The 24,278-nt window shown below is 34.5% G+C and overlaps 1 protein-coding gene across 1 annotated transcript in view; it reads left to right on the top strand.

Annotated features, from left to right (window-relative positions):
• Positions 1 to 24,278, top strand: part of EYS (eyes shut homolog) — a 1,472,707-nt gene that overhangs the window by 279,856 nt on the left and 1,168,573 nt on the right.

Here is a 24,278-nt window from a genome sequence, read left to right as displayed (position 1 = left end):
TTATAATCGTGTGTCTGGAATAATAGAGCATTTTAAACTACAGGTCTTCTATTTTAATTACAAACAACTTTTAGTCAAATGATACTAAATAAGAGGCAGGAGGGAAAAAGCTAACTCGTATACCCGTATTCTTCTCTAACTCCTGTCTCAAAATCTTCTGATATGTACATTGTTCCTTAGCACCACAATATAATTTGCCATTCTTAAAACTTATCCTAATTCTAGGGCACCTGGATGGCTCAGTCAGTTGAGCATCTGACTTTTGATTTTGGCTCAGGTCATGATCTCAGGGTCATCCATCAAGCCCTGCAGTGGGATCTGTGCTCAGCATGGAGTCAGCTTGGGATTCTTTCCCTCTTCCTCTGCCCCCGCCCCGCACCTCCACACCCCGCTTGTGAGTGCCTGGACTCACTCGCTCTCTCTCAAATATATAAATAAATTCTTTTAAAGAACTTATCTCAGTCTTAAAATTAAGTTAATTTCCCCCCCTTTCTCATTTTAGATTTTTAGTTACTTATCTAGGCTCAAAATACTCCTTGAGTCCCAAATAAAATTAGTTTCTCCTTTTTGTGTGTATCACAAAGAATTTATTCTTCTTGTTTTATTCTTTTTTTAGTCAGAGTTAATTAATTATTACCACTTACAATAAGCCATTTTTGTGAGCACTTTTAAAAAGCTTTCATTATTTTTTACCAACTTTAGTTTTATATTGCAATTATTTTCTAATTTCAGTAACATTGCTTTCCATTTGTTTAAAACTATTTTAAAATGAAAGAGCAATATAATATGTATTCATAATCTTAATTCCCAAATATAACTTTTACTCATGTAGTGTTTTTTTACTCTCTCCCTTCTCCTTGACTATTTATTTTAGATTATTCCATGAACATAATTTTGAATATTATCTTTCACTGCCCTACTTTTATTGGGTAAGGTAACGGTTAAGCTGCTATAAAAATTACGCTCTAAAATAAGGTATTGGTAAAAGTTATTTCTCTCTTAATGAATAGCCTGAGCATGGGGCATTTAGACTGCTAGGCCAGGTCTATTCTTAAAAAGTCATTCAGAAACACAGTTGCTTCCATTTTGGGGTCTGTCATCACTTAAGTTTCTGTTGTTACTTATTTGGTTAAAACTTGGTATCTTCCATGTCTATGTTTTTGCTTATGGTAAGGGGAAATAAAGGAATTTTGAGAAAGCAATTTATTTTTAAACAGGTGAGAGGAAAGTTGCACATAGGTTTGTTCTTCATGTATTCAACATGTGCAAAGGTAGTCCATGGAACCTTCTAGCTGGGAAATAATAAACTTCATTTGGAAGATCATATGCTTGGGAAAAAGAACCAGATATTGAGGGGACAATTGGCATTTTGTCACATACCTCATTAAAACTGTAAAAAAAAAATGTGTTCAATGCCTAATATTTAACTTTATGCATTTACCCATGATGTAATTCAAACTCGTTAGACACATAAATTTCCTGTTTCAGGCTGAAAAATGAGGCTTCAGTACTTTTTTTTTTTTTTTTTTGTCATTAGTATTTTCTGTACTTTTTAATTTTTTTCTCAGTATAGTTTCCTCAAAGTGTCATCATTATATTAAGGTGTCCAAATACTGTTGGGTTTTCCATAATATTGTCACTGTGTAATCTAAGGAAGTCAGCCATTGATTGTAGTAGTAGGTATTTATCCAAAGGATACAAAAATGCTAATTCAGAGGGATACATGCACCCCGTTGTTCATAGAAGCATTATTTACAATAGCCAAATTATGGAAACAACCCATTGACTAATGAATGGATAAAGATGTGGCCTGTATAGATCTGTAATGGAATATTACTCAGCCATAAAAAAGAATGAAAGCTTGCCATTTACAATGACATGGATGGAGCTAGAGAGTATTATGCTAAGTGGAATAGTTCGGTCAGAGAAAGACAAATACCATCTGATTTCACTCATATGTGGAATTTAAGTAACATTGGGGGGGGACAATGACATTGACATTATTTAGGTGCATCTCACAGATTTTAATATATAGTACTTTCTTTGTCATTCAGTTCTAAGTAGCTTATAATTTCCCTCATGATTTTCTGTTTAACCCAAGTGTTATTCATTTATTTAAATAAGACAAGACTTTCAATCAAACTCTAAAATGGAAATCTAAAGCCATTTTACTTGTTTTCTCTAGGGAGAATGAGTCAAGGGGGGAGGAGAGAAAAAGAGAGAGGGACAAACCAAGAAACAGAGTCTTAACTATAGGGAATAAACTAATAGTTGCCAGAGGGGAAGTGGGTGGGAGGATGGTTAAATAGGTGAAGGGATTAACAAGGGCACTTATCCCGATGAGCACTGGGTGTGGTATGGAAGTGCTGAATTACTATATTGTACACCTGAAACTAATATTGCACTGTATGTTAACGTAACATAGTGTTACGTTAAATGTCAATGATCTGCCAATTGACATGACACTTAAATTATGTTAAATAAAAACTTTAAAAAATCTTGAAAACTTAAAAAAAACTTAAAAACTTAAAAAGAAAGTCATGTTAGTTTATATCTTATTTTTATCAGTTCTACAGAAAATTTACATGGTTAGCACTGTAATCATGTTATTAGTTAAAATGTTAGGTAGTACTGTCAGTATTTGTTAGGAGATGATACTCCATAGATTTCTCAGATTTCTAGCCTTCTTATGAACAGAAACCCTGGCTGACTTTTTTTCAGACCATGTTTTCAAGGATATTTGCACAGTGAACACCCGTGGAAAATAGAAATGGCGTATTTCAGGGACAGAGGACAGGTTTGCTTACAACTTTGGAATACGGAGATAGTATCTTTGTCAGAACAAAAGCAGACATGTTTACTGCCTGGTATAGTAAAGATGGTGGTGTCTCTCTCTAGAGCAAAGTTTCAGACAGGCTTAATGCTGATCATAAAAGATTCAGGTTCTCTATGGGGAGTTCCTCTTTTGTGATGCAGGTTCCAATTTTCTTCTTTTATGTTTATAAATAAACATAGTTTATTTATTTATTTTTTTTAAGATTTTATTTATTTATTTTATTTATTTGACAGAGAGAGAGACAGCCAGTGAGAGAGGGAACACAAGCAGGGGGAGTGGGAGAGGAAGAAGCAGGCTCCCAGCAGAGCAGGGAACCTGATGCGGGGCTCGATCCCAGACGCTTAATGACTGAGCCACCCAGGCGCCCCAGTTTAATTTTTTTTAATTTTCTTTTTTTAACATTTATTCTCTCAAGTTGCTGGTTCTTGCCCTTCCTTTTGATGGAATTTCTGTGAACAGATAAAATGCATTATTTCTTTATGTGATGCAATTATATGATATTGTGGGTATATAGATTCATATGTATAAAACATAGTGGAGTCCTGAATGGAGAATATATTTTAATTTGTTTTTCTGAGATCATTACTTGGTTGGACTAGACAAACTATGTGTACTCTCTGGGCCTTTCTTAATGGAAGTAAAGTAAACTTTATGTGTTGATAAAAGTTTTACCTAATTATTAGAGGTTTAAAAACGTGGTGCCTAATTTATAAATAATTATACAAGACATGTCATTAATCATGCTGTTAAATAATTAGCACCACCAGTGAATATTTTCAGATGGAAAATGCTAAAATCATTTAGTGTTCTTCAATTTATAATTACAGCTAGATTAAAAACACTGCAAATGTTTACTGTATTGATTATCTGCTCTCTTATTTAGTTTGCTGATTGTATTTTTTGGGCTACATTTAAAATTTAATGCTTGTGTTAGAAGTTAATGTTTTTTTTTTCTGAAAATGCATGAAAGGGAGAAATTTTTATGTTGATTAAATTAAGGGGAGTATTTTGTGAAGTCTTTATTTTGTTTGTATTGTGTAGGCAAACATATATATTATTTCTAGGAATTCAAATATTCTATACTCAGTGTGCTATCTAAATACGTTTATAGTCCCAACATTCTTTTGTAAAGAAATCTGTTAGATTACTGAATACTTTTTTTCCCACTGAATGACTTAAGTAGAACTGTGTTGAGTGGCATTATCACATTCCCACGTACAACAGAATTTACTTAAATTCTGATGATTCTAGAATTAGAAATGTTAGTATACAGCAGAATTTTATATTGTGTCAAGTTTCCCCTGGCATAGTGTTTCTTCTTCTATCAACTGCCAAGACCAGGTGCATAGCTAATAGTCTTAAATTAGGATTCTCCAGAGTGATGGATCACAATTCATACTCTTACTATAATCCAAAACAGCCTCAGGACAACAGCTTTCAGTGGGGTGCCACCTGTTAGCTGAAAGGTATAAGTTGAGAGAACCCAATCCAGCTCCTAGCAGGGGCTTCCTGAGCACCAGGCTCTTTGGAACAGCAGCACTTTTTCATTAGCTGACATGCTGGGCTACACCAGTAGGAGAGAAAATTTGGCATAATAAATGATAGCTTCCAGCTCTAAAATGTCCCAAGGCTCTGGAATATGTCCATTACTAGTACTTCTATACTTGACTGTCTGCATAGGAATCTTAAGAAGTGCTTCATGTAAATAATTATTTGTGAGCCCTCCCCAGACTTATCAGTGGAATAGGCTCAGAACTGTGTATTTTAACACTCCTTCTTGTGTTGCTGATTGTCAGCCAGACGCCTGTCCAATAACTGGCCCTTGGAAACCATATGCAACAGCGCATTAGATGTGATGGAAAATTCAGGCAGCCTATGGGGATCCAAGTCTAACTCTGGCTAGAAATCAGAAACTTGTCAAGCCTAATAAAAATTGACACAAGAGACCATGATGACCTTTTTTGTTTATTGTTGTTACTAATAATTCTCAAGTTTTGCTTCATTATTTCTAAGATTACTTCTGTCTTCTAAGATAGAAGTAAATTGAGGATATTGTGCTAAGAGTCTTGTTGCCGATGAACGTAGAAAAGTTGAAGCCACAGAGAACAGTGGCAGAATAACTCATAAGGTAAGTCACACCTTTTAGATGAAAGAGTAAATGAATGTACCTAAGGAACAGCATAAAATTTTGTTTCTCAAAGCCTGCTATACTTAGGAGAGCTGTAAAAAATTGTTGATTTTTCAACATCTCATCAGACTATCTGATTCACAAACTTGAGTCAGGTATAGGAATCAATAGTTTCTAATCTCACCAAGTATTCTCATGCTTTAAATTATAAAGCTATTGTAGACAGCCTGCAGATGCAGCACGGGCTCCCACCAAATGTGATTCAGATGTAGAGACTCATGAAGCCACATACACAGCAATATGTGGGGATGAAAAGTTTTCTTTTCCTTTCTTTCTTTTTTTCCTTCTCTCTCTCTCTCTTTTTTTTTTTTTTTACAAAATGTGCAAATATATTTAGGTAGTAATTCAAAAATTGTAGAAGGTTTAATATCTTTTCTTTTTTCTCTTTTTTTCTTATGTTCAATTAGCCAACGTATAGTATATCATTGTTTTTTGATGTAGTGTTCAACAATTCATTAGTTGCATATAATACCGAGTGCTCATCACAGCATGTGCCCTCCTTAATATCCATCACCTGGTTACCCCATCCTCCCACCCCCCCTCCCTTCTGGAACCCTCAGTTTGTCTCCTAGAGTCCAGAGTCTTTCATGATTTGCCTCCCTCTGTGATTTCTTCCCATTCAGTTTTCCCTCCCTTTCCCTATGGTTCTCTGTGCTATTTCTTGTATTCCACATATGAGTGAAACCGTATGATAACTGTCTTTCTCTGCTTGACTTATTTCATTTAGCATAATCCCCTCCAGTTCCATCCATGTTGATGCAAATGGTAGGTATTCATCCTTTCTGATGGCTGAATATTATTTCATTGTATATCTTCTTTATCTGTTGAAGGGCATTTCAGCTCCTTCCACAGTTTGTCTATTGTGGACATTGCTGCTATGAACATTGGGGTGCATGTGCTCTTTCTTTAATAGGGCTTTTCTGGGGAGAGACGGGCCAGCCTCCCAAGCTGGTCCAAAAATGACCTGAGAGAATAAGGAAAGGAGTCTAGACTGGCTTGGAATTTTTCTTCTTAACAGATGTGGCAAGATGAGGGTTTCTGTACCTGAGGAGGGGCTTGCATGGTTTGAACTTCCCACGTGTGTCAAAGGAGGGAGCACCCAGTTTTATTTTGTTTTATTTTTAAGATTTTATTTATTTGAGAGAGAGAAAGAACATGGGGGAGGCAGAGGGAGAGAGAGAGGCAGACTCTCTGCTGAGCAGGGAGCCCAACGGCGGCGGGGGAGGGGGCTTGATCCCAGGACCTGAGATCATGACCTGAGCTGAAGGCAGATGCTTAACTGACTGAGCCACCCAGGCTTTTTTATGAGCTTTCTCAGGTGTGAGGCAGAAGGGGAGCAGGGAGGAGAGAGGCTTAAAAGCTGTCAGCAAACATCAAAAACTTGAGTCAGACTCTTTATTACTAAAGTGTTAGTCTATACTATTAAACAATCAAAATATAAATAATAGACCTATATTCTTAAATTATATTAGTAAAATTAAAATGGAACTGTATAAGGCATGCATCATTCTATTTGAAATATATAAAATGGAAAAAGGCGGTTGAATTAAGCCCCAAATAAAGTGTGTTTATCAGTGACCCTTTTGGAACATTTTCCATTATTTTAAAGTCAAGATTAATGTGTTGCAAGGAATACTATGACCCTTAGGTTTTGCCACAACTTAGACAAATGACCCTCTGCATTTGTCTAGTATGTTAAAGCTTTTCTTCTACTAGTGGTAGAGGAGGATGGATTCTCTGAGATTTTATAGATTGACAACATCTTATCTTAGGCATGCATACATGCTTCATGAAAGTAGAGAAGGCAATTTACCCTCCACTGTGACTATTTATTTGCTTTTTAATTGGCTTGGGCTAGTTTTGTGCAAGAAACCATTAAATCATACTTGAATACAAAGGAGATATATGATGGGTGAGAGTATCTGTGTTGGTAATTTCTAAGTAAATAAATTAAACCTATTCAAACACTGCACAGAGCATTTACAGGAACAATTAAGTTCTTGGTCAGTGCTGTTTTCTGAAGATGTACAAGGTTTGTGTGGTTATATTAACAAAGGATTGTTCCTTCAGTCAAGATACCCTTTACATTTAGCTATCAATGTAAATGTCACTATGATTTACTGCAGATTGATATAATCAAGAGAAGTAATACATATATTATTTGTTAGACCTGTGGGTATTAAAGTAAAGACAAAAAGTTACAACACCTCAAAATAAGTGCAAGTTCCATTTTTCTTTTGTATCTGGGTTGGATAGATATGAAATATACACAATTATCCTGTGTGACAAATTTCTAAAAACTATTGAGTCCGAATCACATTATTTCTTATTAGTATACCACGGACTTTTAATGAATCACAGTCTTCCATCTGGAAATGATTTGTAACTTTTCTGAATGTAACACATAAAAGGAACATCTAACTCAGTCATAAATGCTTATATATCTTCATGCACAGATGGCCCATGAGGTCCCCTTTGCTTCCAATATTACATATAAGATTATGGACATGATTCTGATAAAGTGAATGTTTCACCAGTTCAGAATTTAGGGAAAATCTTACCTAAAGATCATGAGAAACTCCTTTCTCCTTGCCAAATTGAATTGTGTGTGTGTGTGTGAGAGAGAGAGAGAGAGAGAGACAGAGAGAGAGAGAAATCAGTTAGTGAAAGGTTGAGAAAACCAGATGACAGTCATTGATTCAACTTTTTTCACCAAAGCTGCTTCTACTTTTTACTAGACATAGCATTTAGTAATGATCATACTTTACCCACCCTATTTTGTCAATTCCTTCCTCTTGTGTTGTTCCCCATTACCCAGTTATTCATAGGTTTGAACAGACGATCCGTATCACAACCTGTTTTAGAAGTTCAAACTCTGTGGAAAAGACTCTTCAGTTCCTTGCTTTCCTTGTGGAAAATGAACTCCTTTTATATGACCAACTTAATTCAATTAATTACATCCATTTACAACTCTTCTCATTTACTCTATTGCAAGGTGACTTCCTGAAGATATACTAAAATCAAGAGAAACTGAATTTAAGACAACAAAATGAAAATGGTTTTATAAAATATGCTTACACTCTTCCATCTTTAAAATTTATTTTTAAAAATCTCCTTAGGAAAACAATAGCTCAAGCTTTGCATTAGAATAGAACATTAAGAAGCACAATTATAAAAGGTTCCCTTGATTTATGTAACCTTTTTATGTAAATTAACTAGACATGGCATAGTTGCAAGTACTCATAAATAAACATTTTTATCTACATTTAATACTTTTTAAGGAATCAGTGAATTAATAATTGTGTATTTTGTCATGTGTCCAATAATGTTTATAATTTAGTACATTTTCAAATTTTGTTGAATGGATGAATGAATGGGTGAATATTCCATGTCAGGCACTGAACTCAGTACCTTACTGCATTATAATTCAGTTAATCTTTGTTAAATGTGCAAGCAAAGTACTGACGCTATAATTTAACTCCTGCAAAAATTTAAAGATTTTATTGCTTAAAGATTTCAGTGATTTATTTGAGGTTAAATAGTAATAAAAGAGGATAAAGAAGTATAGTTTGTTAAGCCAGACTCAAAAATAATTTTGTTTATATTTCCCCTCATTGGTTGCAATGTCCAATAAATGCTTATTAAGTTAGTGCACATTTTATAATTTCAAATTATGGGACAAGAAATGACTCAGTAGTGTATGAGACCTGAAATCAACATAATTTCCTTTATTAACCAATACTGGGACCAGATATACTCTTTCTCTATGATAAACAGTACTGATTTTAAGGAAAAATAGAGTAGTTACTTGTTGCTATAAAAAAAGATTGCAAAGCAACTAATGTAGATTACTTATCAAGACTAATTCATCAAATTGTCTCATCAATACTTGCTTCTAGACTCTAACCGTGTTATGTCTACTGATCTAAAGCTATTAAGTCATAAATGTTGTCCAAGCCCACTTAGGTCCCTGTCTTGGTCTCTACCCAAGACCATCCAGCAAAGGCCCTACAATACTAAATATATCCTTCTCTGCCTTTTCCCATCTGAGAGACTGCTAACATTTTGCCAAAGCAGTGGTCATCCTGAGTGCGACAGTTCTAATAATGTTGGCTTTGTTTTGATCAGCATTTTTTTCTGGGGCTTCTTGGAAAGATTTGACAACCAATATGTAGCCTAATAATATTAATTAGCAGGAATCTCTTCAAAGAAAAAGCATATGGCATCGAAGAATAATTACTAATAAAAATATAATAAGAATGAATATTTTAGGAGTGTATTAAAAGTTACAGGGTATGCTCTAGTTAGATCTAGACAGGATAGTTATTTCAAAGAAGCATTTAGATACAAATTTTTATTTATCTCCTTCCACCTTTCTTTATTCTCCTTATGCTTCCAGATGGCCATTTCAGGGAAATAAATTTGTATCTTAATAGCAGGATAGCCTTTTGTTCCTCAAAATAAATGTGTATGAGGGGCGCCTGGGTGGCTCAGGTCATGATCTCAGGGTCCTGAGAGTGAGTTCCGCATCAGGATCCCTTCTTAACGGGGAATCTGCTTCTCCCTCTGACTCTCCCTCCCCCTCTGCTAATGCTCTCTCTCCCTCTCTCTCTTGCTCTCAAATAAATAAATCTTGAAAAAATGTATATGAAAAATAGAAAATCATTAAAGAGATTTTGGAATGAAGCAATTTACTTTAATATTATGCTCCTCTTCAGTAAAGTGGATATAATAGTAATGAACTTATGATTATGTTAAGGATTATATAAGATTAGGTGAGGTACTTTACATAAATTCATTATATCTGGCACAAAGGAGACAATCAAGGAATATAATACTTCTAGTTTAAAATTGAAACAATTTCAAAATCAAATTGGGTAAAAATGGTAAACCAATTTTTGGATGGACATTACCTCCCATGATCTTAGGCACAAATTCATTCAAAGTAATACATTTTTGTAAACCTAGACTAAACCCTTCCAAAGAAATTCTGTGAAAATAAAATTTGATTTTATTTTACTAAAATGATTATATTTGGACATTTTTATTGCAAAATTTAATTATTGTCCTGTTCATATTTACCACAATTAGAAGAAGTAAAAACCGTATTTTACCTCACTCCTATTTACTGGCCATCAGTATCCATAAATATATTTTTTTGTGGAATAATATCACACCAACCATACTTCCTTCCTCTTACATCAAAAATTACTCAGAAGAAAGGTAGCTGTGTCTTGACAGGTTTAACAAGATGTCATACAGCTACTGGAAAAAAATTATTTGTGCATTTCTACTTTTCTTTAAGGAAATAAATACTATGTAATACTGATCTCAAAAAAATCAAAGCATAAAGTTCTTAGCAATCATTTTTAAAGAATGCCTTATCAGTGATTTCAAAATGAATAAATGCCAATCATATGTTCAGTACAATGCTGCATATAACCAAAGGCCCAAATATGCACCTAGAAAAACATAAAATAGATCCTCATATAGAAAGATCTGGAATTTATCAAGAATCAGTATGTGTTCACTTTTCTAAGTAATTTTTTTTAGCCTCGTATGAGGAAGGCTGAATTAATCATGCATGTGAATACTTGCAATGGTGTTTTCGCTGGTTAATTGAATCCTCTCCCAATTGTTTATTTTTATCCCAATCTTTGATTACCAAAAAGTTTGACATCATGTCATATTCTAATAGGCTTTACTTTTCTATTCTTATTTTTTGCTTGTTTTTACATTGAGGTTGCTTTCTTTTATTTTTAAATATACTTTTCAATAATTCAGAAATGGAATATTCTGTCACAATATGTCTTCTGTCATCAATGGCCTTTGTTGGTTAAGAGGTTCTTAATGCTGACATAATCAGATTCACATGATTTTAAAAATTATTCTCTTTTCTATGTGAAAGGAGGATTTTCTTAATTTTTAATTAACTTTATAATTTTATATCTATTAAAATTTATCGATTTAACTTTATAATTTTGTATTTAGATTTTTGATTTATTTTTATTTTATCTGATCACGAGCTGTTGGGTAGGGATTTAATTTCCCTCTATATACTGAGCCAATGTGCTTAGCAGCATCTACTATAAAATGTTAAGTTATCTCTATTGCTTTGTGGGACCACCTTTATTATATATTAAGTTCCTACGCATGTATGATTCTGTTTTTAAGCTATTTTGTTTTGTATTGTTTTTGCTTATTCTTGCAACAATCCCACACTTCTGTTTTATCATAATACATTTTTAAGTGTAATATTTAATATTTAAAATTTTTTCTCATGGGGTTTTCCATTTTCAAAGTTAATTCCAAGGCAACTTATAGTTGCCATTGCTATCATATAAGGTATATGTATGGGTATTCTACTGTGTCTGGCTAGGCAACATATCAGTCCTAGCTAGAAAGACCATTGTTGTGTAAGAGATCTTGTAACTGCATGTCAAAGCATGCATTTTGGAGAGCAAAGAGCAAAAGAAATTCCATGCCAAGTGTAAGGAGAGAATTTCAAATCCAGGAACCATAGCAAGCAGCAATTTGAGCTAGGAGAATGAATTAATTAAGTAGCTGTAATAAAACCAAACATATAAACAAAGTAAATAAGACAGTAGCACAGGAATCAATCAAGGACTGGAAACACAGTGGCAAAGGAAAATGTGTGAATGGGTTTTTCAAGCGTGGGATGTCTCTGCTTATGTTGCATAAGCCAAGTTACCCTGGACTAAGTTTGAACTACCTGTTTTTCTAGTAGATATGTTCTTGTACATATATTATTCTGTGCTTTATTTACTTAAGGTTTTATTTGTTTAAGTTTTTTTCTTTTTGCTTTACTGACATTTTAATATCTTTCCCACTTCAAATTTAAATATCAGATGTCTTTAAAAGCACCTTTTAGCCCTCTTTGAAGGCTTATCTTTCTAATTCTTTAAAACTAAAATGCAGGTGGATATTTTTCTCCTAGGAATGTTAGTGGTGGGGAAAATTGTTTAAGTGTATTAGACATAAGGCATGGTGTAAGAAATTGTATTATTATTATTTTTCAAATTTGGCTTTACTGTTTTGATTTTTTTTTTTTTTTGAGGTTACAAGCAAAAATAAAATGGCTAAATAGAAAAACCAGGAAGACTAATAAATAGAATTGAGTAAAGGTGAGACTAAGCAGAAAATGGAAATAACCTAAATAAATTGTATCCTGTTTTTAATTTTAGCTTGGGGCTTTGAGATACATTAACCACAGCTTGAATTGCTTTTAATGTTCCAAATCACCACAGCAATTTATTACACATTTATAAATGCAGAGTTGTAGAACATAGTGAGGAAAAAAAAATGTACTAAGAAACATGCAAGTCATTGTGGATTAGATCCTGGTGAAGTCAATGTGCTCATTTTTGGTCTACACCGAAGTGTGTACTGATCACTCATTCCCTAAAAATATCCTAAGTTATTTTTTAACTTCTACCTTAAAATCATGTCTTGCTATCATAGACATGCTTCTTTCTCAAATTTTTAATAAAACACTCATGAAGATACAGCAAGTGGTGAAAGTATACAGTACATAAAATCTTGGTAATAGGTGGCCTAGTAGTACCAGAATTAGGATTGTATTGAAAGAAGGTTGGAAATCTAAGTAATAGGCTACTTAATTCCATCATAATGAAAATAGACGCATACATTCCATACTCTTTCTCTACATCTGTTTCTTGTTTCAGAAATATAAGCCCCTTCCCAATCTCCAGAGAAGATTATTCCCTTACAGGGCCTATATAATTTTGGAGTTAAGATCATTATGCACAGGTATCCTGATCCCTGACAAGAGGCACAGGAAATATACTCAGTGGTTAGTGGGCTGACTGCTTACTGTAGCTACTAGGCATAACAAATAGTATTCTCTTCTGCCTCTACTCTCCACCAGGATTGACAAAGTGGGAAATGAAGCTATCATGGATGCTTCCAAGAAAGCAGTGGGAGTAAGTGCTCAGGGTCTTGATGCATACAAGGAATTATGATAGTGAACATTCAAAACTAGGAGATATGTAATGAAATATAGGATGATGCAGGAGAAGGGCAAAAGATGAGAGGTAGATCTTTAAAATGGAGATGTAAGGGCATCTGGTGTCTCAGTCCATTGAGCATCTATCTCTTGGTTTCAGCTCAGGTCATGACCTCTGGATTATGAGATCAAGCCCCGAGTGAGGCTTTATGCTCAGCGGGGAGTCTGCTTGAAATTCTGTCCCTCTCCCTCTGCTCCTTCTGCCACTCATGCTCTTTCTCTCTCAAATAAATAAATAAATATTTTTCAAAAAAAATAAAATGGAGATATAATGTATAGTCTTATTTATTGTGAATAGTACAAAGTATTGAGGTGAATAGGAGAAAAAGATCATTGAATGTAATATGATAAAGCCATAAAGAGTCCCAGGTTGAGATTATTTCATCTATGTAGATAATGATATCATTGGGACCGATTCAGTGAGATGGGAGGAAAGAAAGTCTGTGATCCAGAAGCTAAAATCTCCTAAGAAAAGATTAGGAGTATGAGAAGGCAAGTCAGCGGAAGGGAGGATGCAGTGCTCTGTGCTTAACAGGTGTGTTCCATGGACCAGTTGCACTGGAGTGCCTGAGAATGTTTAGAAATACAAAATCTCAGCTCCTGTTCCAGGCTTACTGATTCAGAGTCTGCACTGCATTTTAACAAGAATCCCATATGATTCACATTAAAGTTTGAGACATACTGGGACAATATGCACCTAAAAAAACCAAATATTATTATTTTTTCTTTCAAAGGCGAGAGAAGGAGTAACGTCTGGAAGCTTTGATAATGAACCACAAGAACAGTTACTCAGCCTCCTGTGTCTGACATATTTGATATGTAAAGAAAAGAGCCTCAACCTAAGGGTACAGAAGAAGCTTGTTCTCTGAAGAAAATTAGTTTTCTTTTAAAGCTGTGTTTTTCTGGAACATTCTATTTTCTTGAGGAGCTTTAAAGAAAAATAATACTCAGGTCCCACTCCTAACGTTTCTGATGTAAACTGGTGTGTATGCAGAACAGAGATAGATTTTTGTTTAAGTGTTTGCTTCCTCTTTTGTTGTTCTTTTATTTTGTTTTCAATAACTAAGAGTGATTGTGATGTGCATCCAGGTTGAGAACAACTGATGCAAGGTACAGAGAGAGGGGTTAAAAGGCTAAGACACTGAAAAAATGGAATTTTCCTTATCAGAGAGAAGAAGATCTCAGGAGAGCACCCTGGACGTGTTTGGACATGCTATGTTGACATGTCAAGTCTGAGGACTGTAGGGTGTATGTCTGGGTGATCTATGATCATTATCGCTTGGAGAGTGGGTAGTGACTCAATTTTGATCAGACTTGAACCATAAATGGAAATGATTCTGTTGATTTCTGAGAAGGTGCAGGTACCAAATCTATTGCTGTCTCTCTTCATGATGAAATTTAGAGTTGCTGGTTCCTTGTGTCTTGGTGCAGGATGATGACTTTTATCAGAAGTTACTCACAAATGCTTAGCTTTGAACTTTTCCAGTTTTCTTACAGATAATAGTATTCCCAAGTAAGCCTCCACTTCTTTAAGTTGTACAGTAGAGTTCACCGGTGCTGGCCCAGTAGAAATTTCTTAACTAGGGGATTTACATTCATGAAAAGAATACATAAACTAGTTTTTCTACAAATATAATTGAAAAGATGAAATATTAACTATATTTTACCTGATTTGTTTGATACTTTTTCTTCGCTTATTTTATGCCCATTATTCCTAATTTTATTTTAATTTAAAGTTTTATTTTTACAATAGATTTTTTATTTAAGACTTTTGAAATTCCATTTAACTTAAACATTTTTTCTTATCACATCTTCTGGTATCTTTATCTCAGTGACAGCTTAGTTGGGCATGGAATCATCATTTCTTATTTTCTTAAAGTGTTTATGAAACTGATTGTTTATGATCCTTATAGCAACCTCCGAACTAGTCATGCTGATATAGCTTTAACTTCTAATAACCTACTTATCACAGAGTAACCAGAGTAGGCCCTTTAAAATGTAGATTCATTTGTTACTCCCTAGCTTAAAAGTCACTTGGGGCTCTCCATCTGTCAGAATAAATACAAATTACTAAATGTAGCCTTCTTTGTTATAGATGGATGGTTATTAAATAGCATGCATAGGACACAATTCACAGATACCATAGGCAGGAAATATGAAGGTATGGGACACGGAAAGGAGGAATATCCAGTTAGTTTGAAGAACTTGAAATGCATGTGATACCAAAGGGACTCCTTCCACAGGTCCATTGAGTTGGTTCAGTAACACTGTACTTAGAGCCAAATGCAGTGTTTCTTTTTTTGTTAACACAATTAATAACATCTGTATTTAACTTTACAAAATACATCTGATTATTTTACATTAATTTGGATCAGTTTATAATTGGGTTATGTTCACTAAATGAAACCCCACTAGACTTAACCATTTGTCTACCAACATTTGTTACGGCAAGGCCCCAGTCCACTTCTCCCACTCATTTCATATAGTTCTTTTCAGTTTCAGAACTCTTCAGATGCACTGGGATATTTCTTTTTTTTTTTTTTTTTTAAGATTTTATTTATTTATTCGACAGAGATAGAGACAGCCAGCGAGAGAGGGAACACAAGCAGGGGGAGTGGGAGAGGAAGAAGCAGGCTCATAGCGGAGGAGCCTGATGTGGGGCTCGATCCCATAACGCCGGGATCACTCCCTGAGCCGAAGGCAGACGCTCAACCGCTGTGCCACCCAGGTACCCCTCCTGGAATATTTCTTTTATCTCAGATGAAACCACCTGATCTCACCATCGAGAGCAAAACTTCAAAATACTGAGTTCTTTGTATCATTCAAATCTCAGTTAACTTCTTCCTCTTTAGAGGTCTTCCCAATCTCCTCAGTCTAAATCACTAACAAACCCAGCCCTTCCCCATTTTTTTCTCATATTACTGGTTTTATTTCTTCCTTGTAGTTACTGTTGTCTTTATTTATCTGGTTCATATTTGTTTGTTTTTGCCTTTTTATTTCATTGTTGTACTTCCTTCCACCTCCCTGATGAAACAGTTTCCTACCTTTCCTGTCCCCCCAAAAGTATTTCATGATATAAGAGAAAGAGATCTAATGTTCATCTGTCTCTAGTACCTATAACAGTGACTAGAACATTATAAAACACTTTAAAAACATTTTTTTTTTTAATGTCAGACTCTTCCTTGGAAATCTCCATTGACCCATCTTATTTTGCTTAGCTTTTTCAATTTATTTAATTAAATTATGAATATAGCTATTTCCTATAAACATATAAATAGAATATATTTTTATTGTTTTAGTTAATTCTCTTACATATTAAATAGAAAGTATTTTGTTGCTTGAATTCCCTGGGCAAAATCCCTCCAATGCTACTTATTTCCTTTGTTGTTCCTGTTTACTGAAGAGAGACTCATTCTTGGAAAACCCTGTTCATTTGAGCACATGGGCAGATATTTTGGACAATATGAAGCAGTTGGTAAATTACTCCCTTTATGTAATGAGTAACACTCAGCATTTACTGATCAAATTGCCCTTCATACTTCATTTTTCTTCCATGACTTTAAAGTTCACGATAATAAATACCATCACCTACCCACTTTTTACCTACCTACCTACCTACTTTAATTCTGGAAATGGCAGTGGCCAAACAGCTTCAGAAGGCTCAGGGTCTAATTTGAATGGTGTTGGAAAGAACTCCATCTATAAAGAAAGTAGCATTCACAGAAGTGTTTTGACTCCTGAATCAGTTGGGTTAAGCTAGATAATAGTAACAAAAAATATAGTAACAACCTACAGCCTGGAGACCTTAAAGCAACATAGATTTATTCCTCCCATGAAATCCATTGTGGGTTTAGTAACTCTTGGGAATGTATTATTTGTGTGAAGGCTTAGCGCTGTTCCTCTAATACAACCCTGATTCCCACTATAGTCACTGGGTTGGAGAAGAAAACACAAAAGAATCTCAGCCTGGCAATTAAATGTTTCTGCTTGAAAGTGATTCATATCACTCTCCCCACACTTGACTGGACAAAGTAAGTCTAATGTCCACACCTAACTTTACAGGAGTAAGGAAGTGCCATTCTTTTGTGTGCCTGGGACGAAAGAGAACTGGATATTTGTGAAGGGTTAAAATGCTCACAGCATCCCCTAAAATACTAACGTAGGGAGGATGCATAGAGGGTGGCAGAAAATATCTTCCTGTGTGATATATCCAAATTTCGTAAGTACAAACTTAGATTTGCAAAAGCGTAGCTTTCATTTTTGTATAACAGCTTAAATCAAGACGTGATTCTATGATCTGAAAAACACCTGAAAAAATCTGTTATTTTTTTTTGGGGGGGGTTGTTGGGAGAGGCAGATGGAGAGGGGGAGAGAATCTTAAGTAGGCTCAATGCCCAGCATGGGGCCCAACAAGGGGCTTGATCTCACAACCCTGAGATCATGACCTGAGCCTAAATGAAGAGTTGGACACTTAACTGACTGAGCCACCCAGGCTCCTCAAGACTGTTAATTCTTAATTCTGTTTGATGCAGATATAAAAAATATTGTTTTAAAGGTAAATCCAGTTACCTTTTGTTCACTATTCATAGAACTGGTATCTAAAACTAAATTTAGTCACATTCCCATGATTCAAAAATTTTTCTCTCCTATTTCCTGAAGGACTTAGATGTACAGGGACCCTTGGTGGGGTAAGATTAGCCATAATTAGACCATGTTTAGCTTCAATATATTTATCTTGGTCCAGTTGCCAGTCATTGCCCTTTTGCTAGAGCGTACTTCACTGTATGCAGGCCACTTCCCTGTGCAGTCCCTTCATTGCAGTTTTATCCCCTTCTCCCATTATTCTGTCACAAGAGACCTTACAGGACTAAAATAATTCATCTTCCATAAGTCATGTGTCCATGCCTCACTTTCCAGGATACTATCAGGGGGAAATGTGTTGTTTAGAACTCAAGAATATTGACTTGTGATTATTGTGATTGGACTGAAAATGGAAGGCCCTTAGTGATACGGTCATACTGATTTAATGAATGTTTGGCATATTATAGACTGTTAGTTTTAGTTTCTACTGCATTTAAAAGAATGCATCTTTTTTCCTATGTTTTTGAATATTTCAATTTGAATGTGGGGGGGGGTAGTAAATAACTTGTTTTCCTAAAGGTTACTATTTAATTTTCTCTGGTATTCATTTTTGCATATGTCCAGCTTGTATTTAAGCAGTTATCAGGAAAAAAAATCTTCAATAAATCATGCACCATACATAAAGACAAACAGACTTATGAATGGACAAGCTGCTAGATTGACAGACATAGTTATTTCATTGAGAGACAGTATGACAGTGTTATGAAGTAAGTGTTTCACGTTGTGAGATTGATGTCCTGCCTCATGTGCTAAGGATGCAGATAAGTCTTCCAAGTTAGAGACACTTGGGTTTAAGTCCTAGATCCACCGCTTAATGGTGTAATGTCTTACAAGTGACCTAAACTCTATAAATCTCAATTTTACCCTCTGAGGAAACATTATGGACAAAGAGATGTCTTTGTCAAAGAACAATGTTAAGGATGGCTTTTAGTGGATAACAGAGGCGTATGTAATGACTATCATAGTCTGTTTCGAGATCAGTTGATATAATACAGATAAAGTGCTGATCATTATACATGCATATAATATTCACATACATATATGACGTATTCAGTAACTTTTTTCTAATTAGTACTAATATTATGCTATGACTTGAGTATGAATAGAACCTAACAGAAATACAAGGTGTGATACATAGATATCATTCCTGTCTCTCTTCCTTCTCTTCAGCATAGTATCAGGAATCCTTTTGAAGGCATATGATAAAACGTGTTAGCTCCTCTAATCTGAATTACAGAAGATAAGTAGAAATTAATCAAGCGAAGCAGGGGTAAGAAATAATTTCAGGAAGACAGAACCTACATGAAGGCACAAACTGCATATCGCTAAGGTAAAACTCCTAAACAGTACGTTTTGCAAATCAAGCTCAGCAGGTAGAATGAGTGGCAAGTGAACATGGGCAGTAGAAGTGTGGGTCACTGAGAACCTTAATTGTCGTGGGAAAATACGTGAAAGTTTTGCCTTGGATTTGATGGAAATTAAGTTTACAAGTTTAAGAATGAGAGTTATATGGTCAGATTTCGTATTTTACTCAATCTGACAGCTATGCAACTTATGTATTTATGGAGGATTGCAGGCAAAGATGCTAAGAGGTAGGCACCCAAATACAACATTTTAGGTAATGGACAAGGAAAGCTCAAGTTGGAATGTTATACAGAGAAATAAAAAGAGCTCATGGATTATATATTACGTAAAATTAACTCTACCTATTGACTGAAAACATATGCTATCTGAGAAAGTAGTAAATGTATACACCAAAATTGTAAAATACTAACAAGTATATACCAAAGAAAGGTATATAGAATAATGGGAATCACAGGGGAGTGATCACCATTATAGGGAAAGATGATGAATAACATAAGCAAAATAGAATAAGCATTTGATAAAATCTAAGGTACAAAGGAGCCAGTTAAGCCTAGAGGTCTGGATTTGGGAGCCATCAAAACTTGGCTGATAATGGGAAATTGTGGATGAAATCACTAGGAGAAGTGAGTACAGAGTGCAACTTAGTGTAATCAAAGAGGGAGAATAAACTTGGAGGCAGAGGAAGAGCCCACCATAAAGAAGAGAAGCTTCCAGTTATGAGATAAATAAGTCACCTGAATAATAAGTACAGCATAGGAAATATAGTCATTAATATTGTAATGACTTTGTATGGTGACAATAACTACACTGTGGTGAATATTTCATAATGTACAGAATTTTAAATCGCTATTTTGTACACCTGAAACTAATATAATAGTATATGTCAACTATATTTCAACTAAAACCTTAAAAAAGAACAATTTCCAAGAGAGATAGTATTACCTTCCTTATTAATATTAGTATATAGAGAGGGAAATAGAGCAGATTAATTTCGTATTTAATAATGCTTTATGTACCATTTAGGGTTATAGACTATTTTGTGTAATCCTCACAGCAAGCCTGAAATATCATTTTATATATGAAAAAATGACTTAGAAAGACTAACTAAATTTCCAGATTAAGGATGCTTAATTTCAGTCCAAGACTTTCTGCAGTCAAAGAGCATTCTCCCTATGACTTGGCCATGACATTTAATAATAAAGAATAAGAAGATTTATGATGATAATGATGCTCTATAGAAATGAAAACCAGGGGCGCCTGGGTGGCGAAGTCGTTAAGCGTCTGCCTTCAGCTCAGGGCGTGATCCCGGTGTTATGGGATCGAGCCCCACATCTGGCTCCTCTGCTGGGAGCCTGCTTCTTCCTCTCCCACTCCCCCTGCTTGTGTTCCCTCTCTCGCTGGCTGTTTCTCTCTGTCAAATAAATAAATAAAATCTTAAAAAAAAAAAAAAAATCCACCCCTCTTGTTTAAAAAAAAATGAAAACCAAAGAAACATAGTTTGTTTTGTTTTGTTTTGTTTCATAAGGGTCATATACATTTGATATTTCTTTGTATTTTCATTTAATATGCCAAGTGGATTTTTTTTTTTTATGTGAGAGGGGACAATTAAATATACTGAGAATCTTCTGGATAATAGTAAAACTACCATTTATTGAATATGTCTAGGTGTTGATGCTTTACATAGATACCAAACATTTATAATCCTCATATTTATTTCACATATATTTTATTATACCTATTTTGTGGATGGGGATATCACGAATGAGGATTCTTTAAGTGGCAGAGCAAAGATTTTCATGTCAATTCTTCTACACTTTCCCCGCGCCAACTCCGTGCCCATGCTTTTTCCTGTACAACCGTTCCTGGTGGTAGCACCATCCTTCCATCTCAAAGCAGTACACCTAGCAGAGCTGCCATTGACAATGCCTCTTTCATCATAAGTAGAAAGGAGAGTCTAACTTTTAGAACTGATGGTAGTATTATGTGTTCTGTCTTAACAATTGTGTAATGTGGGTCCACTGGCCTCCTACTTGCAGGAGTAAACTAGTCATAGGAATCAAAACAAAACCAGTAAATTGTTTTGTCTCTCCCATAATTCTCAGTAGGGCAAATAGCTAAAAGATGTTACGTTTGTGTGTTTCGTTTAGTAACATAAAGATTTGAAGGTGAATTAATAGAGGACATAGTATGAGAAGTTAAATAAAAATCACTCCAGTAAATAATTTCTTGTCCCCAGATAAAAATTCCACTTTCAAGACAGCTAGGAAAGATACAGCCCTTTAGAATTTCATGGCTTAGATATTTTCAGATAATCTTAGGGACCATATTTTATTTAATAGGTTAGCTAGAGCATCTCATGGGCAAAACCAGTAAATAGATACTTTGGGCAAATGATTATAGGTTTTCTCTCTGAAAAGCTCTTAAAATTCAAAAGATGGATTTGAATGCTACTTCTAGTCAAAGAATTATTCTGTGATTCAATTCTATAAGTATTTTCTCAATGATAATTCCCTACAATTTTTTCTTTTCTTTTCTTTAGAACTCAATACACCATATAAAACTGAAAGGAAAATGGATAGCTCTGTATACCAGATAGATTCTCAACTTCTCATTTTATTATTCACAGGAAGAATCTTGTCCTTTTCCTAAATTTCAGTAGCTGTAAAGCAATAGAGTTAGATTTAACTGAAATTAGTATTTTGTTCTTTGAATCTACAAATATTGTTTTGCCAAGCAGTATTATCATTCTGATCCCCAGAGAAGACTGTTTTCAAAAGAAATAGAACACTTAGTACCTCATCTCTCTGCTTATGTGCACAACTAAGAAGAGGTTTGCAACAGCAAAATTGAGGTTTTTAAATCCTCTAATATGAAAGTTGTATTATGTGAGCAATTTTTGTGGCTTTTCATATTAATATTGCATGCTACCACAATTCATTTTCACCAATTTAGATGGTGTAGAAACATGCTGAACACTTCAGTAAAATGGTATAATGATTATATTTGCATATCATAAGAGTGGAAGCAAATACTAAAAATATACAGCATGAGTACTTTATGAAGGACAACTTTAATCTAATACAAATGACTACTTAATATAAAGTATTTTATTATCTGCAACTGGTAGAGAGATAGCTGCTCCACTGAGCTTATGTTTGCTTCTTACTGCAAAATTCATAAAGCAATATCCACTGAAGTTAGTAGAGGTTTGAGTAAATGACCATAAATACTATCATATATTTTACCCAGAAACTGCAGTGTTACATTATTAAGGGAATCTCTTCTTTTAAATCGTATTCATTTAATTGAATTACTGGACATTAATTTGATGTAGGCATACAGGAATTCACGATGTAATGTATGCTATTCATTGAATCATTTATAATATCACTTAACTTTATGAGCCATTCCAGCATTTTTGGAAGAGTTTCTGTTTTTTTTTTTTTTTTTTAAGTTTTTTTTTAAGTTTTTTTTAGACTTAGTCGTTCCAGGTATTAGAGAGACTGAGTATTCATTACTATATAGATCACTTCTCTACTCAGGGCCCTTCCCATAACACCCCCCCCCCAAAAAAAGGCATAGGAACTTGAATGTGTTTTACTTTGTTTTTATTTCTAACATTCTCATATTCTTACAATATGAGTTAATGAGGCATGATCACAGATTGAAAATTACAAGATAAAAATTCTACCTTTTCTATACTTTCTCAGGCATGAGATTTGAGAAATTATTAGGGTAGAGCATTAGGACAATAAATCAGGTGATATTTCTCATTCCTAAGTAGCTTTGAAAATCTGTCATAAAAATGGTTTATTCTACTTAATTTTAAATTCCCGAAATGGGGGAAAGGGGAGGGAGTTTAGGAATTCATTTCTATTAAAATATAGAAGTTATTGCAAAACCCTAACTGTAAAAACGCACCAATATAATCGGACTTCGTATACAGTAGCTAAGAGAATCCAAATGCTTCAGTGAAACAGTGAATTTGCCTGGCAGAACTCTGACAAATTCCCATCCACTTGCTCTTTTGAAAATAAAAACAAAATTCAAAACAAATCATACAGCTAGAATTTTGATATCTGAAATATTTTTAAATAAGTTGTCCATAGGACAACTGGCTCAGCTCTCCCTTATAATATCTCCAGGTTTATCTTTTCTCAAAGATGTTGGTTTGTTAAGACTTGCCGCCTCTCTCCCTCAGGTGTGAGGGTAAGCAAGGCTCACAGTTTATCCATCTTCCCCAAACCACACTGTTCCTTTTCACAGAACCCTGCCCCTCAAGACTGGCTAGAACTCGTAGTCCTCATCAGCCATGTCCATAGCCCAGGCAAACTTCTCCCGCTGGGTTTTGTTGTAAATTTTCTGCGCACCTGTTAGTGAGAGTTGTCACTCTCTATTGTTATAGGAATCAATTTTCATTAAACTTGAAGCAGTCGTGACATTGGCAGTGTTTTGGTTCAGACACCTATTCACAGAAAAGCATGATGGGAAAATATTTCCTGACTTGAGTGTTCCTTTTTAAATGTGAATTTTTATTTCTTTTTAATTATTTTAAAATATTTAAGCCTTTTTCTTGATCTTAAAGATCGTGTAGATTGGGGTTGGGGAGGGATAAGGGGTTGAGTGAGTCTAAAGATAATGAAATAATCAGTGACTGAAACCATCTTCCCATCATCCTTTGTTCTGAGCATTCTCTGTACCCTTCAGATATCCATCTTTTTCATTTTAAACCCAGTCTTTCACTTGAAAGATTTTTATTGTGTAAAAAGTTCCACAAGTCAATAATTTAGAGGAAAATGAGTATTTGGTCAAAAAAAGGAAAAATAATCAAGAATTTAGGGCTTTTATTTTTTCTTTTGTAATTGTGTAAAAAATGGAAAAAAAACATAAAAAGCAGAATTTTAATGTGAAGACATTTTTTTGCTATAATCATTAGTTTTAGAGGCATTGTTAATTTAGCGTGTGTGCAGAATCCATTTCCCACATCTTCCCTCAAGTATCTTCTATTTTTATCACGAATTCCCTTTTAATCAACTGTAGGTTATTTAAAATAAATTCCTACAACTTAACGGGAAAAAAAATGGTTTAAAAGATTATATTTAACTTACTTTATTTAAAGGGATGACTATGACATAAATATGAGCTCATAATAATTAGGTTGTCATTTTGCACAACTAGGGGGGTGGTTTGCAGTTATTAGT

The sequence above is a fragment of the Ursus arctos genome, unplaced genomic scaffold, assembly GCF_023065955.2.
Source record: "Ursus arctos isolate Adak ecotype North America unplaced genomic scaffold, UrsArc2.0 scaffold_29, whole genome shotgun sequence".
Lineage (NCBI taxonomy): Eukaryota > Metazoa > Chordata > Mammalia > Carnivora > Ursidae > Ursus > Ursus arctos.
This window is presented reverse-complemented; position numbering and strand designations above follow the sequence as displayed.